We start from the raw sequence: 8,515 nt of genomic DNA, 5'->3' as shown, positions 1-8,515 counted from the left end.
GGATAGATATCTTTGTCAGTTATGTGTTTTGCAAATATCGTATACCATTATGTGACATGTTTTTATTCCATTAACAGTATTTTTCACACTAGAAATTTTTTTTTTAATGAAGTTCCTTTTTTGTCTTTGGTGGATTGTGCTTTTGGTTTCAAATATAAGAACTCAGCCTAATCCAAGGTCACAAATATTTTTCTCCCACTTTTTTATCACAACTTTTATGTTTTCAGGTTTTATATTTAGGTCTATGATATATTTGAGTCAGTATTTATGTAAGATGTGAACCTTTATATAAGGGAGGTCCACTACTTGCATATGAGAATCCAATTAACTATTCTTTCAGTATTGCCATGGCACCTTTATGAATCCACTAACCATACGTGTATGGGTCTTTTTCTGGCCTCAGTGCAGTTTCATTGATTTATGTGTCTATCATTTTGCCAAATATTGCACATCTTGACTTTTGTATCTGTATATAATGTCTTGAAACCAGATAGTGTGAGTCTTCCAAGTCATTATTTTATTTTGGCTATCAAATTTGTTTGCCTTGCTGTAATTTCCAGAATCAGCTTTGTCATCTGTAAAAATAATTTGCCGGGATTTTTACTGAGATTACAATGAGTATTATAGATGTGTTTGGGGACAATTGACATTTTAGCAATACTGAGAATGTTCTAAACCATATACACAGTACCTGCCTATTTGTTTAGGACTCCCTTATTCAGTAATTTGTAGTTTTAACCTATAGATCCTGCACATGCTTTATTAGATTTATACCTACATATTCCTTTTTGGGGGGTTCTAAATTAGTACTGTTTTTCAAATTTCAATTTTCAATTGTTCTTTTTCAATATATAGAAATACAGTTGATTGTTTTATGTTGACCTTGTGTCCTATAATCTTGCCAAACTTAGTTATTGATTTAAGTAGCTGTTCTATTGATTGCTTGGGATTTTCTGTGTAGACAATCCTGTCATCTGCAAAAAAAAAAAAAAAAAGTGCTTTTCCCTCCCAATTTATATGCCTGTTACAGCACCTCTACTATGATGTGGGGAAACTTCTTCCAAGGTTAGGTTTGAATGTGTCAAAACTCCTTCCAAGGTTAGGTTTGTATGTCAAAACTCCTGACAGTAGTCCTTTGGAATGATCAAAGAAAGATGATTACAGGGGTGGGAGGGCTGTCCAAAAAAAGGTCCAAAACAGAGAGAGAATAGTCAGTGTTCAGTCAGTTTATAAAGGGGGATGTCCTGCCAGCACAGAGTTTAGAAGAGGTGGTGGAGGGCATATGCACTTGTGGAGCAGTAAGTGAACCTTATCAGGATTGTGAGGGAGACTGGACATAGGCAAGAGATGCTTATAAGTGGCTTGCACTAAGTCAAACTCCCAAGTTTCCTCTAATCTTAACAATTCACCCCTGATGTTTGGGTTAGCAGCAAACTCCCAGGTTTCCTGTAAATAAACTTGCATTTGAGAGAGGCCAAATATGCAATGTTGACCCAATAAAATTAGGCCAACAACGATGATAGCTCCCTGTAAGATAATGTGGCACCAGATGATGTTAATCCAGGCAGAAGGAGGCAGTCAGAAGAAATAGGGATTCAGAAACTCTTGCTACATTTTAGTAACTTAGTAACATCGTTGACTGCTTTGGTTTGTTTTATCTATTGAAAGATTCTGGAGAGCTTTCCTGATTTTATTGACCTACATGCAGCCAGAGGTTCCCTTCAGAGGGCCACCTTGAGATGCCACTAGTTCGTCTAATGCAGTATTTTATCAACTACCATGACAGCTACAGAGCTTTATCTCATTAAGGGCTTCTAAATCTTGGGCTATTTGGTATATATGGTCTGCCAGGAATTGTGACGTCGTTTGGCAGCTCTAAGAACAAAGTCTGCTACAGAACTGAAAAGATCTAGACTTACGCCTATTATACCAAAGATTGTGACGAGGCCCAATTTATAATATATAAAAAGGTGGCCTGGTATCCCCTTTTATGGGAAGGGCATTCACCGGTGCATACGTGTGAGACCCTTGTACTTTCAATGGCTTTATATACTATCAATCGTTGATAGAGGGCAGGAAAGGTGGGACTGTGAAGGGAAATTTCATGAGGAAGAACCTGGTGAGGTTGAGGGAGTGCCTGGGGAAGTAAAGGAGCTGGAGGATGACCAGAGAGAATGGCGACTAGATAGTAGTATGGATATCAAATACCTCCAAGAGTGTGGAAATTAGTTGTACGAGTGGTTACCCAGATTGGGACACCTGCTGGCAGGCCCAGCTTTGTTGGAGTTTTATCTCTTGGATGACATGTTCTGTTGCTGTTTCACATGTATTATCTGGCAAGTTGAAGAAAGTAGGATGTGGTGTCATGACGAAGGAATAGTGCAGAGTGAAGCATGGATTGTTGGACAATGGGACTGGTGCTAATGTGGTGGTGGAGGTCACTGTGGAGACCATAGGGAATAGTTATCATGTCCAGGTCCCAAGCGTTAAGCATGAAGGGAGGTATAGTTTTAAAGGCTTTTGTGTGGGGGTCATTTTACCCAAAGGATGAAATTAAGTGGTGGGGCACCAATGGGTGTAAGTTGGCTAGTTTGTAGGGCATTGGTTTACACCAAAAGGGCATCACATGAGGAGCCAATAGAATGGGACAAGGACAAATCTAATCTACTGCAGTTCCTTGATACAGCAGAGTAGGTCATTGGCAATGGTAGGTCCTTGTGTGCTGTCATTCATCAGGGTTTGGATATACCTAGATAAGTAAGGGCCTGCCAGTAAACTTTAGCTTCTTGCCGAGTGTGATTACATTGTGCAGGACAGGAGAATACATGACTGTAGACAGCTATATAGCAGGCAGTGTGGGAGCTTCAGTTAAGTGTGAGGTTTTATGTTAATCTGGCTAGGTGTTGGGCTGTGTTTAATGTTTGATTTAGCTGAAGGTGTCAGAGGTTTCAGTTTTACTTTTCTCTCGTGTCCCTTCTTTTTCCCTCCCTGTTGTCTTTGAATTTCCCTAAGAAGTTTAAAAACAGAATCTGTGTCTTGCAGCCTTCTCAGTTTTATTATCCTGTTGTTATACAAGAATCCTATTGATATGTGGTAAAGTGTGGGGAGAGGGGAAGTGTTCTACAATCATATGATTTAATCTGTCTTTTAGTAGGCCTGAGTCTCTGGCCTGTGACCTTCAGACGCAGTTCTTAGTCTTTCTGTTTTCCCCTTAGGTGAGACAGGAAGGCTAAAGAGGGCAGGAGTTGGCATATTGCCTTTCTCGCAAGTTATATAAGTATTTGATAAAGTCATTTCCCTTGGAGAGCAGTCCTTTGTTATGTGGAACACTCTCAGTGTTATTTCAAAATAGTTACTTTTGTCCTCCTCCAAAACATGAGATTTTTCTTGTGTATTTACCACGAGAACCTAGTAGCATCACTGGAGGTAAATTCCATGAAAATGTGAAGCTCCCCCTAAGACTGGGTCCCTGGAAGATTTTTGAAGCTAGCCTCCAATGAATTCTCTAAATTACCAATTAAGCATTCCTACCAATAACATTGCTAATTACTTATTACCAGCTAATTAGTAACAGTTACCAACACTTAGTTACTAATTAGCTGGTAATAATTAAACTGCTAATAAATATTACCAATTAGCTGGTAATACTTAATTAGCAGTGTTATTGGTAACACTTAGTTACCAATATTCTTTCCCTGCCTAAATGGTCTTACTTGGTCCTTCTGCTCCAAGTAAGCTGATCTCTATTTGCTTTTCTCTCCAGATTTAGGGCTTGTGGTTTGCCTTGTGACCTCTATTATCTGACAGATCCAGAAAAAAAATTAATTTCTTTAGTTTTTTGTTGTTGTGAGGATGGGAGTGATCCTCCCAGAAATCGGACTGACTTCCAGAAATTGGATTATCTGGTTTTTTAAATTATTATTGTTGCGTTCTAACAGTTTTTGTATTCTAGATACAAGTCCATTGTCATATGTATGATGGGCAAATATTGTCTCCCATTTAGTGGGTATCTTGTCACTTTCTTTATGGTATCATTTGTAGTAAAAAGGTTTAATTTTGACATACTCCTATTTATTATTTTGCTTGTGCTTTTGGTGTATCTAAAATATCACTGCCTATTCCAAACTCATGAAGATTTGCCCCTGTGTTGTCTTTGAAGAATTTTATAGTGTTAGCTCCTATGTTTAGGTCAGTGATCTGAGTTAATTTTTGTGTATGGTATAAAGTAGAATTCCAACTTCATTCTTTCTTTGCAGACAGATATCCAGTTGTCTTACCATCATTTATTGAGAAGACTATTCTTTCCCCTATTAAATGGCCATAGCACCCTTGTTGAAAATGAATTGACAATAAATGTCAGGACTTATTTCTGGACTTTTAAATCTATTCCACTCATCTGCATGTCTACCCTTATGCCAGTACCACACTGTAGTTTTCTAGTAACTTTTGAAATTGGGAAATGTGAGTCCTCCAACCTGGTTCTTCCTTTCTAAAGTTGTTTTGGTAATTTTGGGTCCCTTGTGTCTCCATATGAATTTAGAATCAGCTGGTCAGTTTCTGGATGTGGTGGTGGTGGTGGGAGCCAGCTAGGATATTGATAAGGATTGCATTCAATCCATAGATCAATTGGATCTTAACATTAACTTTTCTTCTCCATGAACCACAGATGTCTTTCCTTTTATTTAGGTCATCTTTAATTTCTTTCAATGATGTTTTATAGTTTTCAGTGTACAAACTTTCCTCTTCATTTGTTAACTTTATTCCTAAGTATTTTCTTCCTTTATATTCTATTGTAAATGGAATTGTTTTCCTTTCATTTTTTTGATTATTCATTGCAATTAAGAACACAATTTTTTTTTTTTTGCATATTGATCTTCCTGTAACTTTGCTGAACTCATTTACTAGTCTTATTAGTTTTTTGTGATTTCTTTAGGACTTTATGTATATAAAATCATATCTACAAATATAGCTTTACTTCTTCATTTTACTTCTTCATTTCCATATGGATGTCTCTTATTTCATTTATTTGCCTGGTTGCCCTGGCTAGAACCCCCAGCGTGTATCAAATGAAAGTGGTGAGAGTTGGCCGGGCATGGTGGCTCATGCCTGTAATTCCAGCACTTTGAGAGGCTGAGGCAGGGAGATCACTTGAGGTCAGGAGTTCAAGACCAGCCTGGGCAACATGGTGAAACCCCATCTCTATTAAAAATACAAAAGTTAGCTGGGCGTGGTGGTAGGCGCCTGTAATTCCAGCCACTCGGGAGGGGTAGGCAGGGTTGAGGCAGGGGAATCCTTTGAACCTGGAAGGTGGAGGTTGCAGTGAGCTGAGATCGCACCACTGTACTGGCGTAACAGAGCCAGGGCAACAGAGCAAGACTCCCATCTCAAAAAAAAAAAAAAAGTGGTAAGAGTGCACATCTTTGTCTTGTCTCTGATCTTAGTACTCTGTCTTTCACCATTAAGCATGGTATTAGCTGTGGGTTTTTTATAGATGCCCTTTATCATGTTGAAGAAGTTCCCTTCCATTTCTAATTTGTTGAATGTGTTGTTTATCATGAAAAGGTGTGCATATTTCATGGATTTCTCTTTCTCTCTCTCTCTTTTTTTTTTTTGTTTCCTTTCTTCTGCCTACCTTGGGTTTCAGATGTTCTTTTTTTCTTGTTTCTTAAGGTAAAAGCTTAGGTCACTATATTAGTCTGTTCTCACACTGCTATAAAGAAATCCCTAAGACTATAAATTTTTTTATAAATTATAAAGAAAAGAGGTTTAGTTGGCTCACAGTGCTGCAGGCTGTACAGGAAGCACAGTGGCTTCTGCTTCTCGGGAGATCTCAAGGAGCTCTTACTTACACAAGTCACATGGCTGGAGCAGGAGGAGGAGAGCAAGGGAGGAGGTGCCACTCACTTTTAAACAACTAGATCTCCTGATAATTCACTCACTATACAGTACCAAAGGGGGACAGTGCTAAACCATTCATGAGAACTCCACACCCATGATCTGTTCACCTAACACCAGGCCCTGCCACCAACACTGGGAATTACAATTCAACATGAGATTTGGTGGGGACACAGATGCAAACCATATCAGTCACTGATGGACTAATACAGTGTTTATCTTAAGAAACAAGAGCAAAAGAAGAGCATCTGAAACCCAAACCGTATCAGTCACTGAGACACTCTTCTCTTTTAATACAGGCATTTAATGCTATAAATTTTCCTTGAAGTCTTATTTTATCTACATCCTATATGTTTTCATATGTTGTTTTTATTTTTAATTTTATTTTATTTGACCTATTGACTGTGAAATGCTGGCCAGGTCTGGTGACTCACACCTGTAATCCCAGCACTCTGGGAGGCCCAGAAGGGCAGATCACTTGAGGTCGGGAGTTGGAGACTAGCCTGGCTAACATGGTGAAACCCTGTCTCTACTAAAAATACAAAAATTAGCCGGGTGTGGTGGCTTACATCTGTAGTCCCAGCTACTCAGGAGGCTGAGGCAGGAAAATCGCTTGAACTCAAGAGGTGGAGGTTGCAGTGAGCTGAGATTGCGCCACTGCACTCTAGCCTGGGTGACACAGCAAGACTCTGTCTCAAAAAAAAAAAAAAAAGGTTATTTGGTTCCTGCTGTCTTTTTGTTATTGATTCCTAATTTAATTCCATTGTGGAATAGAGAACAAATTCTATATAACTTGAATCCTTATAAAGCTTTTGAGATTTGTTGTATGGTCCAGGTTATGGCCTATCTTGACATGTACTTGGAAAAATTGGGCAATTTGCTGTTGTTTGGCAGAATGTTATGTCAATTACATTTAATTGGTTGATAATATTGTTCAAGTTTTCTTTGTCCTTATTGATTTTTCATCTATTCTATCAATTAGTGTCAGCAGAGTATTGCTATGTTTGACTATAATTGTTATTTCAACTTCTGTGTAGTTTTACACATTTTTTGTGTTTTTGGTCTTTTATCCAGTCTGTTGTTCATCCTGGGTCATTTCTACTGTTCTGTCTTCCGGTTTCCTAATTCTGTCCTCTGTTCTCTCCATTCTGCTGAATACATCCAATGAGTTTTTAATTGGTTACTAAATTTCTCAGGTCTCAGAATTCCTTGTTGTTCCTTTATATCTTTGATTTCTTTGCTGAGACCCATTCTATATTTTCATTTGTTTCAAGCATGTTCATAATTACTGTCTGAAGCATTTTTAAGGTGGATGCTTTAAAATTCTTGTCAAATAGTTCTAATATTTCTATACGAGTGTAGGCATCTATTGAGTCTTTTTCATTCAGTTTGAGATCTTCCTAGTTCTTGGTGTGATAAGTATTTTCTGTCAGAACTGAACATTTTTGGTTTTATCATATGAGGCTTTGGATGATACCTAACAAAGTACCACCGATTGGGCAGCTTAAACAACATAAATTAATTTCCTTACAGTTCTGAAGGGTAGAAGTCTGATATCAAAGTGTCAGCAGTATTGTTTCTTGTGAGGCCTCTCTCTCTGGCTTGTAGATGGCCATATTCTTCTGGGAGGCGTGCTACCTTCACACACCCTTTGAGTATCTGTGTCCTGATCTCCTCTTCTTATAAGGATACCAATCATACTGGATTAGGGCCCATACCAAAGACCTCATTTAACCTTAATTACTTCTTTAAAGACCTTATCTCCAAATACAGTCCACATGTTGAGGTACTGAGAGTTAGGACTTCAACATATGAACTCAGGGAGTGGAGTACACAATTCAGTTTATATCACCTGCTCTCCTCTGACATCACTGAGGTAGGGGAATTGGGTCCTGCCTCATTATTATGAGGTAGTGACAGAAATCCAGATTTCCCACTCAGCCTCCATTGATACCCATGGGAGTGCTCATTACTAGTTGCAGGGATGGGAGTTCCCCCTAGACCTCCACTGATACCTTTCTTTGGAGGGAACGGAGTGCCTTATTACTGCACTCCATGTGGTTTCTACTGTTAGCACTGGGTTAAGGGGTGGGGAATGGCCTCATTCCTAACTGTGTGGTGAGGAAAGTCCTAACTCTCCAGGCAACAGTGGAAGCATGGGTCTTTGCTTGCATGCTGGGGATAGTGGTGAAGGTTTTTCCTGTGGTGTTTGACTAGAGCACGGCAGTAATTGTCTAAAAGTTTTCCTTCTTGCTAGGCTGCCCTCTTCCTTGTCTTTTGGCTAAAGAGAGCAGGCTTTTGCTGGGACTTTTTGTCTGTGCCCATTGGTATACTGGGACTGCTGGCTTCTTTGGCTTTAAGTCTGGCACAAAGGAGGCACAAAGAAAACCAAGGGAACTCAGCACCAGTCTACCTTTTCTCTACCACTCAGTCTTCTTTCTCTCTCTCTCTTTTTTTTTTTCAATAACCAATGCCCAGGGTTTTGATTGTACTTCGTTGGACGAATAGAAAAAAGTACATCTATTCCATCTTCCTGGAAGTCCCTTCTCAATTTTCTTTTTTTCTTTTCTTTCTTTCTTTCTTTTTTTTTTTTTTTTTTTGAGACAGAATCTAACACTTT

This window comes from Rhinopithecus roxellana, chromosome 12 (genome assembly GCF_007565055.1).
Source record: "Rhinopithecus roxellana isolate Shanxi Qingling chromosome 12, ASM756505v1, whole genome shotgun sequence".
In the NCBI taxonomy this organism is placed as follows: Eukaryota; Metazoa; Chordata; class Mammalia; order Primates; family Cercopithecidae; genus Rhinopithecus; species Rhinopithecus roxellana.
This window is presented reverse-complemented; position numbering follows the sequence as displayed.